The 14,663-nt window shown below is 42.4% G+C and overlaps 1 non-coding gene across 1 annotated transcript in view; it reads left to right on the plus strand.

Annotated features, from left to right (window-relative positions):
* LINC03041 (long intergenic non-protein coding RNA 3041) overlaps positions 1 to 13,894 on the plus strand; it is an 80,522-nt gene extending 66,628 nt beyond the window's left edge. Inside the window, exons 2-4 of the transcript XR_008509621.1 lie at positions 2,022 to 2,149; positions 2,640 to 2,703; positions 13,791 to 13,894. This is a non-coding gene — a transcript (long intergenic non-protein coding RNA 3041). The remainder of the gene's footprint in view (positions 1 to 2,021; positions 2,150 to 2,639; positions 2,704 to 13,790) is intronic.
* Positions 13,895 to 14,663: the final 769 nt, after the last annotated feature.

A 14,663-nucleotide genomic window follows, 5' to 3' on the forward strand; every position in this document is an offset into this window, starting at 1 on the left:
GGGGATGCTTGTCACACACCACCTTGGGTCCACAGAGGTTAGGCGTGCTTAACAGGCGGTGGCCTCAGATGGTTCCAAGGCCTGACATTAGAGCCTGTCCTTGTCTTTGTCCAGAATCCTCTGGTTTCCAGCCAAGGCTCCGTGCTGGGGTTCTACCCAGCCATTCAGAAATGAGGAGAAAATCATTCATCCCCACCATAGGCACTAAGAGATTACTGCATGCCTTAACGTGTCATAGCGTAATGTGCTGTGCACAGACCCTTAGAACACTTACCCACTGTAGTGTGCTTGCTTTATGTGCAGGTCCCCGACTTAGCCACTCTATCCATGAAGCAGAAATGCTATATTATTTGTTTTTATATAACCAGAGGATTGGTACATAGTAGGCACTCAATAAATACTGAGTAAATTATATTTGATGAGACTGTCCTCCCACACCATCACACATCCAAGTCATCAAAAAACACAAGTCTACTGGTCCCTCTAAATACAGAAATTTTGGGAGGCCAACTTTTCTCCCCTAACCTAAATCCACAATGCCCATTACAGTGTACTCAGGGTGTAATTCCATTTCATATCATTGATTACAGAGTATTACAGAGTATCCCACTTTCTTTTGATCAGAGAACATATATACACATACACATACACACACACACACACACACACAAAAGGAAGCAGTTTGCAATCCTTGTGTGTGAGATGAATGTGAAAGTTTTCTGCAAGAAACTCCAAAGCAGTGATGTCTCCTGAAAGCCCCGGCCATTTCTGGCTGGCAGTACTGCCTGCTGCATACCTTCCAGAGGTGCCATTCAACAGGCGGGTTCCACACTGAGGCTGCCCTGCTGGCTGGAATGCGAGACAATATGTATGCTTGCTTTACATGTGGGAACTTTCAGTGTACAGAACTGTATTTGGTGACTTTCTGTTAATTTTATAAAGAAATAAATTGGCTTTTTTGTGAACAGAAAGGACTCTGTACTTCTGTTCGGTTCTTGATGCAGAGTAGCAGGAAGTAGCAGGATTCAGCCAAAATGTTGGCTCTTCACAAGACCATAAGCTGCCTGGGAGCCAGGCATCATCTCCCCTATCCACTGCTGTGTTCCCAGTGGCTAGATCATAGCTAGAGTGGAGTAGACATGAAAACATTGGGTTGAGTGGAGACTTGGACCTGCACTGTCACTTAGAGAGGGTGTCACTTAAACAGATCTGTCTAGATCTGCACTTTCTATAGCAGAGAAAGTATAGCGCCTTATCCTCTAGCCAGTAATATGTTCAGGGTTGGGTCCATTAGAATCCTCCCTGGTTTTGATATGCCTATGCTGAGATAGAATTTCTCTGTTGGAGCTACCAAGTTGAGAGTAGGATGCTAATTCGAAAGAGTAGAGAATTAGGCTATTAGACAAAATATGGATGTGGAGAGAGAAAGAGAGCCAGCAAAGCAGCTAGCCCTACCAGCATCATATGACTTTGTGTATTCAGCCCCAGCTGGAGCTCTAACCCAGAGTGTCTTGGTTATATGAACCAATAAATTACTGATTTATTTATTTGCTAGAGGTAATATAGAAGGAGGTTTTCATCACTTAAAACTAAAAGCAGTCTCTGACCGACAGACTTGTTTCATACTATCCCTGTCTTCTTTTAAAGCTATTCCTTTGCTCCATGCTAACAGCTAATCTTGTTCTCTTTACATTTAATGCATGCTGATCTCCTAAATGTCTATTTTCACATGGTGGTTATTTTGCCCAGTCCTTTTGCCTTCTTTAAGCAGAACTGTGTTTAAGCCACATACTCAGGCCAGATGTATCTGTCCCACACAAAGACTATAGAGAGAAGGAATACTTCACATTTCTGGATAACAGACCTAACAGTTCTCACTGGTGTCAGATCCCCCAGCCCTACAGCACACAGCACCCCCTTGACAGTACACATTAACTCTGCAGTGGACCTTGGTGAGGACACCCTGCTCTGGACTCAGCTCTGCTGTGGCTGCACTCACTTGTTTGTAACTTGTTTTGTAGGAATGGGGCTTGGCCCCCAGCTAGAGGCGAGATGGCTAGTTTTCAGAGAACAAAGGAGAGGGAAGAAGACAGAGGTTCCTTGAACATCTACTTAGTGAGAAACACCACCCAGGGCACTGCACCTGCCTGTGAATTGCATAACTTCTCTTGTCCATAGCTGTGGATGCAAAAGGCTCAGAGTAGTTCAGCAGTTGCTTGCACGTGGGGTGAGCTGTTTAGGTGACAGTGCAGGTCTGTCTAAATGCAAGCATCCATGCTTTTTCTACCACCACTAAGTTGTCTCCTGGGGCCATATTTTGATTTGTTTTGTGCAGTCCAGACCACTCTGCACCATGCTGGCCACACTGTAAGTCCAATGATGACAGCACTGTGTTTATCGCCATTTCATACGAACCTAATGAGGGAATGTTACACAACACCTCCTCCATAGTGTGAGAGAATTGCTTGACATGGAGATGCACAGAAACAAGAGAAGTTTGGAGTCCAATTTCCTTCCTCTGTGGCCCACCCAGCCTCTGGGGTTGAAAGCGTGGCCAGGGAAATCGTTCTGTTCCCGTACACGCAGGGATGCCTCTGGCTGGGTGACAGCCACTGACCCACCTCGTTTTTGTTCTGCAGGTGTTGGAAAGAGGATGCAACCATCCCCAACAGGGAAGGGTGGAAAATGCTGTACTGTGCATGGGTGAATGTGCACATGTGTGTATGTGTGGTCCTGGGAGCAAGGGCCGGGCAGGGACCAGTCTGCAAAACAACATTAAGAAACCGAAACATTTTCCACGGAGAAACAGAATTACTGCCCATGGAATTCTTACCCAGCCTGAGAAGCAAGCAGCAGCCCCTCCTTTTCATTAGTTAAACAAAGAGGGTTGTTTTTCAAATGAAAACTTTCAGTGTGGAAAACAATCTAATTCCCGGGGCTTTTTGAGAAGTGAGATTCTCAGTGCTCCAATAAACATGTCTATGTGGATATGCAGCTGCAAAGGCAGTGTGGGTGCGCTGACCAAACGAGAGGGCAGGCCTGGCCAGTGGGGGACACGGGGACTTAGCTTCAGGCCTCTCATAACAATCCCAGGTAGAAAGGCCAACAGAGGGAATGAACCATGGCCTGGAAGATTTGAACTGTTCTGCGAGAGAAAAAAAGCGAAAACAAAAATATTTTCTGTAAGTCCATTAAATCATCTCCTTTCTTCCTCCAAGTCAATGAACTCCTTCTGGTCGGAAAATAATCTGCAAACTCAAGCCCTGCTTGGTTCATTGGGGTGTGTTCTGCCTTATTGAATTCCTGGCCTGCAGAGATCTTTCAAAAAAAAAAAAAAAAAAACTTGCGCCCACTTATGAACCCATGGGGTAAGGTCAGAGCTTTCTTTTGAGGGGTTCTCTTCATGAAAGCTCCTGGGTACTTGAATTTGTTTAAGAGTGGGCAAGAATAGGAAGGCAGACTGCCAGGGTTCAAATTTTAGCTCTACCACTTAAAAATAGTGTGTGCTTACTCTCTCTGGACCTCAGCTAGCCCATCTGCAAACAGGAGTAAGAATGGTACCTACATCACAGAGTTTTCAGGAAGATTAAATGAGAAGGTGCTTACAAAGTGCTTACCACAGTTTCTGGACAAAGGAAGACCTCAATAAAAGTGTGGCCATTATTATGAAGTTACAGGGACATGGCATATGGTCACAGACCTGAACTTTTTAAATTAATAAATATCATTCTTTGAGGTTTCTAGTTTTCCCATCTCACTAATGGAAAGCATGTTGTTTAAAAAAATAAAAGCAGACACAAAATAGCCTCTCTTCAAATCAGAGCTTCCTTCTCTAATCAGTCCGTGAATGTTTCAGGGAGTGCTCTATTTAACTTGGCTGGCCCCTGGTTTTGCCGTGAGTAATACATTGGGCTTAATTTCAAACTCCACACAGCCAAGATCACTGGATACTTGAGCTTCCCCAAGCTGAGTTGATACAGCTGCTCTGCCCCTGGTCACTGGTGAGTTGTCCCTGTGGATTCCAAAGGGTCTGAATACAAAAAGGCCAAGGTGCATGGGCCAGCCGAGATGGTCAAGGACATGGGTTCCCACTGAGCAGGTGTCCAAGTGAGACAAGACTGAGGAGGCCTGGGGAGCCCTACAGTGAAGTCAGAAGAAACTGAGACAGACAGAGGGTGGCCAGAGATTATGGAGAGAGGGGCTTCGCTGACACTTGGGGAGAGCAGTGTTGCTTGGAGCATCCTTGCTCTTACAAAGGCAGCATAGGTGGTTGAAAGAAACCATCCTGATTTTGACATTGCCACAATGATAAACGAAGGGCATGAAAACTCTCCAAGTTAGGGTCTCTGAGACCAATTAGGTCAGACGATGAAGATTTGCTTGAAAAATAAAATCGAGTATGGCTTTCTTTTAAACAAGGCTTCATTTCAAATGGAACTGAATAAACCAAATTCAATTTAGACATGTTATTCCCCAGGAACTTAGCTCTGGCATGAAATAAGGCTTGCCTGAGGCCACTTGAGAACCGCAGTCTGTGGGACAGCCCTGTGATGGACAAATAGAGCAGAGTGTTAATTTTGAGGCCTGTCGAACCCCAATGACAGGCGGGCTGGTAAACAGATTGAAGAAGCTAATGACTATTTAGTGCTTTCCAGGATAGGAAATGTCTCTTTGGCTTCTGAGGTAGCAACACCCTTACCTTAAAAGGTTTGGATTGATGATCTGGGCCCAATAAAAGCCCCTTCTGAAATCTATTGGGAAGCCCAAGCATTTCCAAAGTGAAAGATAATGAAGATGTTCTAGAAGCAATATCATTATGAGTATACATTATAAATGATAATTACAATTAATCATATTAGCCTTCATAATCTCCCAACATTATAACTCAACAATGGTAGATTCATCTTCCTTGTGTTCTTTGGAAGAAGATTTTGCCTTGAGCTACACGTTTTCTCCTTTAATTTGACTTGTGGTGGTTTCTGCTTTCTGATTGATTCTCTGTCTCCTGAAGACAGGCATGTGATGGGGAGGGAGGTTTGGGAATTAGATGAAGTTGTGGGGTCATGATGCCCGGCAAGTTCTAGAACCCCAGAATTTACTTCGCCCCTGAAGGAGACACTCGAACAGCCCATCTTGTTATTTCAATGCTGTCAGAACTCTTTCATGCCTCTACATGTGAATCCATGGTCAGGCGTTCCCCAATCCCCGCTGCAATCTAAATCGGCCTCCTCCTTTTATTCTCTCTCATAATTCCTTCTTTCTCCCCAAGCACTAATCATGGTTTTTAATCATTTCTTTATATTTATTTGATGTTTAGCTCCTCATTAGATATGAGCTCAATAGGAGAGTGGTCATGTGTATTTTGTTCACTACCATATAATGAATACCTAGCTTTGTGACTGGAATAGGCAGGTAACCAATAAATAATTGTGAATGGAAGACAGAGTGGGTTGCACAGCTTGGAAAAGCATGCCCCTTAGAATGAAGCCCTCTCTTCTTTCTCTTCCCATTGACACCAGACATTTACTATCTCCCTATATTCCACAAAGGCCCACAGTGACTTCCCGCATGCTGAGTCCAGTGGCTTTCTGGGTCCTCATCCCTCGGCTGAGTTGTAGAGTCTGATACAATGAACTCTGCCCTACTAGAAAGCCAGCTTTCTTGGCTTCTGTGGCTCCAGGCTCCCCTCTCCGGTCTATGCTCACTGAGTCCTTCCTCCTCTTATACTGTAAAGGGAGTAAAGCCCATGGTTCTGGACACAGCCTGATCACATCCTCATGCTGTTCCTTCTCTTGACAGCTCCTCCACTGTCTTGGCTCCAGCCTGCAGCTTTTGACTGGGACCTACAAAGTCTACATTTCTAACCCTGAAATGCTCTTCCTCTTGCCTGCTTTTTCTTCTCCCAGTCACCAGGCTGGACAACTTAGTGTCTTTCCTCAACATCGTTCCTCATATTTTCCAAATAGTCAACATATGAAAATACTGAAAATACGAATTCAGTGTCTTCTCGTTGTCTATGACTCAAATCTCTCGATTGTCCAGACCTTCCCATCTTTTCCCAGTTTTCTGCTGCACATTATCCAAATTTATCTTATGCCAATAATGCCTTTTCTATTAATACTGTCAACATTCTACCTTTCCTTTAAGGTTTATCTCAATTATTTCCCACTTTAAGTCCCCTGTGAGCTTCCCAATCAATTACAATTTCTCCTGCTTTTAACTACCAACACACTATATATCTTTCAGTTGGCATTCTCTTAACTTTTTATTGAATAATGAATTTCTATGTATTTGTCCATATTTTCAGGGAAAGCCTAATAAATAGATCCCTGGAGAGACTGACCTAGATAAATCAAAAGCATAAACTACTAACACACACCCTAAAGACATTAAACAAAATATTAAGATGATATTATGAAGAATTTTATGTCAGTGGCTTTGAACATGCAGGTGAAATGGACACACGCCTAGAAAAATGCAAATATTGACATAAGACAAAATGGATAATTTGAATATTCACATATTTGCTAGAGAAATTTAATCTATAATTTAAAATTCCTACAAAGAAATCTTGAGGCCCAGACATTTGAGTGAGGAGTTATTTCAAACATATGAGAAAAAAATGAGTGTTACACAAATTCTTCCAGGGATTGGAAAAAGGAATACTTTGCTACTCATTTTATGAGGCCAGCATTACTTTGATACTGAAACTTGTCAAGGACATTCCAGGAGAAGAAAATTATAGGCCAATCCTTCATTGTAATATAGATATAAAACTCTTGAGCAAAATAGTGGCAAACCAAATCTAGAGATATTTTTAAAGGATCAGATATCATGACAAAATAAAGTTTCTTTTAAAAATGCAAGGTTGGTTTAACACTTAAAAATCAATCAATACAATTCACCACAGAAACAAAATAAAGAAGAAAAACCATATGAACACCTCAAAAGATGAATAAAAAGCATTTGTTAAAACTCAGAACTTGTTCATCACTGAAAATGTAACTGGCATCAAATTAGGACTAGAAGGGAACCCTTTCATCTATAAAAGTCTATACTTAATAATGAAATACGAGAACTTCTACTGGAGACCAGCAACAAGACAAGGATGTTCACTCTTAACACTTCTATGTAACAGTGTACTGGAGGTTCTAGCCAGAGTAGTTTAGGCAAGAAAAAGAAATTTCAAAATTTAAGGATTAGAAAAGACACAAACCTGATATTATCTGTGGACATGATTGTATGCATAGAATCTACAGGTGAATTATTAGAATGAGTCAGCAATTTAGCTGAACTAATGAATATAAAGTCAACATACAAAAATCAGCTATGTTTTTGTATACTTGCAACAAATATTGGAAAATAATACTTTAAATTTGATGCCATTTATAATAGTATTTAAAAAATTAAGCACCTTGTTAGGAATAAATTTAGCAAAATATGCACCTGACCAATGCATAGCAATGCAGAACACTGCAGAGAATAGTTTTTAAAGACTTAAATAAATGAGGAGATATAACATGTAAATTGGATTGGGAGACCCACAGTTGTAAAAATGTTAACACTCTTCAAATTGGCCTACGCTTCCATGCAATGCTAGTCAAAATCCCAGCAGGTTTTCTTTCTCTCTCCTTCCTCCTTTGTCCCTTGCTTTCTCTCTCCCATCCACCCTCCCTTCCTCTCTCCCATCCACCCTCCCTTCCTCTCTCCCTTCCTTCTTAAAATTAGTAAGGTAATTCTAAAATTTACGTAGAAATACAAAGTGGCAAAAATAGTCAAGACAAAATTGAAAAAGAAGAAAGCTGAAGGACTTGTACTACCAGAGATATCAAAACTTATACAGCCACAGTAATTAAGGCAGTGTGATATTGGTGTAAATAGAGACAAATAGATCCATGGAACAGAGTTGAGAGTCCAGAAACAGAGCTGCGTAGAAATCACCTGATTTACAACACGGGCACCACTGCAATGTAGTGTGTGAAAACAAATGGCTGGGTTAATTAGATTTCCAAAAGAAAAAAAATCTTTGACCCCCTATCTCACACCATACACAAAAGTCCATTACAGATGGAACATAGGCCTAAGTACGAAAGGTTGAACAATAAAGCTTCTAAAATATAACATATGAGAATATCTTCATGAGCTTGGTGTAGATAAATCAAAACAATACATAAAATTTACTAACCATAAAACTAAAGATTGATAAATTGGTCTCATTAAAATGAACAAGTTCTCATGAAAAAAAGTAAAGAAAACACAGACATACATATACCATTCATAGAGTGGGAGAAGGTAAATATATCCAGAATATTTAAAGATTTCTTATATAACAACAACAAGATGACACATAATGTATTAAAAATGGACAAAAAATTATTGAACAGTCCCTTTACAAAAGAAGATGTCTAAATTTGTAACAAACTTATGAAACTTTACAAAATTAGGTATGCAAACTTAGAATCACAATTCAGTATTAACCGCTTTCTTATTAGAATATAAATTTCAGATAAATTGACAGTGCTGAATACTGGTGAGAATCTGAAATGACAGGAATTCTTACATGCCATTAGCAGGCATGGAACCTGATGTCATGCTTTGAAAAATTGTTTTTATGGTATCTACTAAAGCTAACGTATGCATAGTCTCTGACACAACCATTCTCCTAGATATATACACAAAGAGATCTGTGTATAAGGGCATCAAAAATCACGCACAAGAATATTCATAGCAGTGCTATTTCTACTAGCCAGAGCCTAGAAGGAACACAAATGTCTATCAACAGGAGAAAGGTGTTCATTATGGCATATATACAATGGAATACTATACTATATAGCACTGAGAATGAACAAACTATCACTATGTGCAACAGTATGGATAAAAATTATAATGTTGAGTGAAGGAAGAAATAAAAAAATATTGTATGACTCTATGGACCTTCAATGACAGACAAAACTAATCTATACTGATGGGTGTCCAAAGAGGGGTCACTCTTGGAATGTGGGAGTAAAGATGGTAGCCTTACAGTAATGGCATTATTCCATGGCCAGGTCCGAATGGTGGTCACGTGGGTGTGTTCACTCCGAAAAATTAATCAAACTGTACACTAATGCTAGGTATCTTAGTTATACTTCAAATTATGAAGTTTATCAAAACAACCACAACAGCAAAAACCCTTTACCAGAGGATCTGTATGAATTCATTTAAGGCTTAGCATTCATTTTTGCAGGCTGTTTTGTGTCTTTGTAGTTCTGGGGCTGTCTGCCTTCATAGTTGCCATTGCTTCTGTCTGTTGACATGGTTCTATCACTTTCTTCTACTCAGCCCTTTGCTTTCAATCTAAACTTGATATATTCATCCTGATCTTTCATCTAGTTGTTCTGTCCTTGGAGCTAATTTCTCATTCTCAACTTCTGTTTCAACATTTCACAGCTGGGCGTGGTGGCTCACGCCTGTAATCCCAGCACTTTGGGAGTCCCAGGCAGGTGGATCATTTGAGGTCACGAGTTTGAAACCAGCCTGGCCAACATGGTGAAACCCCATCTCTACTAAAAATACAAAAAAATTAGCTGGGTGTGGTGGTGGGCACCTATAATCCCAGCTGCTCAGGAGGCTGAGGCAAGACAATCGCTTGAGTCCAGGAGGCAGAGGTTGCAGTGAGCAGAGATCACGCCATTGCACTCCAGCCTAGGTGATGGAGAGAGACTTCATCTCAAACAAACAAACAAACAAAAACGATAACAACAACAACAACAACCGAAATCACATTTCACTAATAATGTCCCATGTCAGGTAGTTCTACTTCTTCTGTATATTTTGTTAATGGCCTTGGTTTAATTTTATCGCTTAAATGTTCACTCTTTCCTTAATTTTTTTCTGTTTTGGCCTAATGATTTTTATGTTCTTTTTATCAATAATTTCATAATTACTATTACATTATCTGCTTGGCAACCTTTTTTTCCCTCCCAATATCACAACTTTTAAACAAAGCTTTCTCCTCTACTTTTCTGTCTAATGGGGTAGGATTATGGGATATGGAATATAAACTCTTTCTCATTCTTCACACTTTACATCCGGCAAAAAGAGCCAAGTGATCCGACATGCAATAGGAAAGGGGAAAAACGAAGATTCACAAACGATAACTAATACAAGTGCCTCTCAGTTGCCCAAAGTGGTTTAACAGATTACATTTCTTACAGATTTAGCTAAGAGGCCGTCTGACCTGAGCTCTTTTATGGAACTATTTGGCCTCGCTTTCATTTTTTCTTTTTAGAAATAAATCTTCTCGTCCTCAATCGGAGACACTGAAGAAAGCAGGGAGTTTGTATTTTTTGAATCCATATGAAGGTTTTGGCCAGGAATTTTTCAAACACTAGAATAAATTTTTAATTCGGACTTTGATATCCAGACAAGCCCAGCTCAAGTTCTCTTGGGTCTCCTTCCCAAAGAACAGACTTCAAACAGACACTGCTCGCTGTCTTAGCAGAAAGGCACCACAGCAGCTGCGACGGCCGTGGTCAGCAGAAACTGCTGCACATCCTGCCTGTCTGGGCGGGACCTCCATTTGCTACATTGCCCTGGGAACCAACACATCCTATTCCGTGGTCCTGAAGCAGCAGTCCTCAGAAAAGAAGGAAAGAGCATGGAGACCATCAGAGCAGGAAATGCTGGGTTCCCTGCTGAGAGCATTCTCCATAACATGAGATTAAAATATTGAAGGGAAAAAGACAAACACTATTTTATTCGGCATTATGATTTGCTTCTTATGCTTTTCATTTTTGACTTTGTCTTTGGAGTTTGGACTGTAGAAGAAATAGATGAGTTTCTTACAGATGAGACCCCAGAGAACCTTTGGTTTAACTCTTAGTTTAACTTCCTGAAACTTGACTGACAAAACAGATACTGGGAAAGATAAAAAAAAAAAAAAAAAAGGAACTGATTTTCTGTGACAACTATAGAAGCAGTTCATTTCCTTTTGGGGACTTAGATGGGAGACTTTAAGTAATTGAAACTTAATATGCAGAGTCCCTCAGAAAAGTGACCACCCTGGGGCTGTTAGCATCATTTCCTGTTAATTGTCACCTGAAATAACCAGTTGTGGAAATGGCACGGGGGGCCTGAAGAAAAGGAATGTAGTCTAGCCCACTCATGGCCCATAATGAAATACAAATGGTTTAACAGCAGTACTGACAAGGTTCTCAAAAATAAATCATTTCCATTCTCACCACTTCAGATCACTTACTGTAATTGCCCTGAGACAGAATGGGGGAGTTGGCCATTGGTTACCTAAGCTCTGCGACAATTCCCCCCCTTTACCCACGAGGACAAAATGCAGTTCTGACCTAATTTACTTCTCTTCCCTAAGGCTGAAGCGCAAGTACTTTCTGTATCCCAGGGAAATCTAGAAGTTAAAGGTGGCCAGAATAATTGCAAAGTTTTTCTGAGAATCCTGTACCTGTGTGTTGACTCCGAAGTGGCCTCTCGCAGGCCCGAGTGCTCAAATGAACTGCTGTGGCTGGGCTTGCCTCGGTTTTCTACCAAATCACATGCCCAGATGGATCTGCTGTAGTTTGAATGTTTGTGTTGCTCCACAATGCATGTTGAAAATTAATTCTCAATGCAACAGCATTATGTGGTAGGGTCTTTTGGAGGTGATTAGCCCTCATGAATGGAATTAGTGCCCTTATAAAAGGGGCTTGAGGAACCAAGTTCACCCCATCCACCTCTGCTCTCCCTTCCGCCATGTGAGGACTCAGCACAAGGGCCATCTTTGAAGCAGAGGCAAGGGCTTGCCAGACACCAAACCTGGCACGTTGGTCTTGGACTTCCCTGCCTCTAGAGCTATAACAGACACATTGCTACTGTTTATAAATGACATAGTCTGAGGTATTTTGTTGTAGCAGCACAAATGGACTCAGATAAGACCTAATCATACCCTTCTGTGTATTTCTTCTATTTTCTCCCAATCTTTCGTCCCACTGCAATGAGTAAGGTTTGGAACCTCTCTTGCTTTTTTGGAGAGGCCAAGTTCCTCTGTACCCTTGATCAATAGGGAGTTATGAGTCTCTATGAAGTATGCTTTTCATTTGAGGTAGTCATCCTGTTCTCTTGGCCTCCTCTGCACTTTGGCCATGCCTGCATATCGGTTTGTCTTTCTCCTTTGGGCTGAGAACATCTGGGATGAGGAACCTGGTGTGTCTCATCATTGTATCCCCGCCATCTGCCAGAGCACGCAGGGAACAAGTACCTGAGGAAAGCAAGGGAGGGGAAGGATGACGGGAAGAAGTCTTGGCCTACTGGCCCAGTTCCCTGGATGTGGTTGCAAATTGATAAGATGCACAGAAACAGAACTTCCAGGGAAGCTTCCTGGAAAATCTTTATGCTCAGATGGAGACTCTGATATGAATGCCACCACAGTATTCATAGGATCAGGATGGCTGGGCAGCCATCTCCCCCAAGACCTGCCAAGACCATGTCATTTCCTTATCTGATGCTGAGTCTTAGCCCTTGATACCCAACACAAGGTGGCCATCCTGGACAAAGCATGTGTCTAGGCTCCTGCTGGCCCACTCACCATCATTCCACTATGGCCACGTAATCATTCCCAAAGGACAGATGCTGCCACTGTCCTATTCAAGAATCACATGCTCATTTCCAGGCCCCACCTGGCCTTTGAGGCTCTCCAACAGTGCCCGTGGCAGCACACAACCCTCCAGACTCCCCGAGGATGCCCAGGCCAATCCTCTCGTCCCCGGTGTGCTTAGTCCTAGCTTGAACTTTTCAATGCTTCTGGGCCAACAGGTATTCATCTGTTATTCCAAGAAACCTTTCTGAGGAACCATATCCAGCTCATCCTTCTCACACTTTGTATGTCGTCCTTGCTTGGCTGCCCCATCTGGACCACATCCTGCCCATCCTTCTCCTCCCGATGCATTCCTTCTGTCAATGCCTATTTTAAGAACCTTACCAGGTGCTAGGCCCATACCTTGTGAGAGGCAGAGCTGAGATTCAAATCCGGATCTAAACAACCCAAGAGCCTGGCTCTCCATCACAACACTTCATGGCACCCCCTGCCCCTGAGGCCTCTTTGACCTTGCCTTAGCTTCCTTTCTCAGTGAAAAGAGACGTCACTTTGGCCAGAAAAGCAGGAGTCCCACCAGTTGGGCTGCAGCCCCCAGGATCCATCTCTTGAATAGTTTCCATGCACCAGTTGTGGAAATAACATCACTGTGCAGGCCCGGGAGACACCTTTCTTGGAGTGCAAGACAGCAGTAGGGCTTCAAAAAGGGACCCGAGATTGGGATAGAAAGAGGAAAGCATTCCTCCCTCTCATCCAGTGCTCCGTCACACACTAAGTGGAGACCCTTCCTTTGGGAAGAAAGGAAGCAAGTAAAGGAGATGGAGACAGTGGTGAGGAGGGGACTCTGCCAGCCAGAATGATGAGTCACCATCCAGATCCACGGCACAGCGTCTGGACCAAGAAAAAGATAAGGATTTGGACATAGGGGCTGGTACCCTCTTCCCTTCGTAGCTGGCTGAGCCTGTGGAGAAGGAATCTCTGGACATGGGCCTGAGGTTTTGAGTTCACTCATAGTGGGTGACAAAAACGAGATGGTTATTTGTTTTACGGTAATGATCTCCATGAGGCTCCAAACTCTAGGGCTGCAGTCGGCACGCCACGCGGCAGGCCTTCCTTCGGGTGCGAAAGGATTTCCTTGGTTTGGGGGGATTCGTTTGTTTTTTAAATGAGGCTGTTTATTTTCTCTTCTTTTAATGTTATGATTTTTTTTCAGACTCACAAGGAAGATACATAATGTACAGCCGAATCTACAGTCTCCTATTTTGTCAGCTGCTTGTGTTGATTAAAACTTCAATAAAGAGCCTGTGATAAAACAGAGCTATGTTCAAAGGATCCTGTTATGTTTTTAAAGGGCTGAGCTTGGCAGAAAACATGTGGAGTATAGCTTTGCTACCTTGGTATTTTTCCTCTTTTCCAGGTTAAAGAGGGAGAAGTGGAGGAGACACATACAGTGGTTTCTAGTACCTGTGGGATCGTTAGACAGCATGTGTTTAACCAAGTAAGTCCCAAATAATAAGCAGGGTCCAACTTAAATGCATGGAAATTGTTTATCAAACTGGTGTTAAATGTGTGACCAAGAGCAGACCTCCTCCCATAGGTCTGACTGACAGCCTCTCTCTGCAAGAGGTCCCAGCCTAACAGGGAAGGGGAGGAGGCAAGCCAGGGGCAAAGTGAGGACACAGAGCTCCAGGAATTCCATACCCAGTGATTCACCCAACTCGCCCAAGATGATCCATTCCAGCAAGATTCCAATAAACTGCCAGTAACACATCGTTTTAAAGCTCAGAGATCACTGAAGGCTCTCAAATGAGAGGTGTCAGTGGTGCCATCTACTCCCCAACCCCTTTTCCCCCTTCCCTCCAGACAGCCCATTCCTGGCAGCCGCTGAAGTCTCTCAACTCTTATTCTGAAAGAGGCCGAGAAATGGATGTACATGAACATCAGGCTTGCCAAAGTCACTGAATTTATGCAAAGCAGGCAAGTGCAGTCAAAACACTTACAGCAATCAATTTGAGTTGTTGGGTAAAGTTTTTTCCGTGTCCCATACATTATTGAACAGTTAATTTCGTCTTTGTGCCTGCAAGAC

The sequence above is a fragment of the Pongo abelii genome, chromosome 13, assembly GCF_028885655.2.
Source record: "Pongo abelii isolate AG06213 chromosome 13, NHGRI_mPonAbe1-v2.0_pri, whole genome shotgun sequence".
NCBI lineage: Eukaryota > Metazoa > Chordata > Mammalia > Primates > Hominidae > Pongo > Pongo abelii.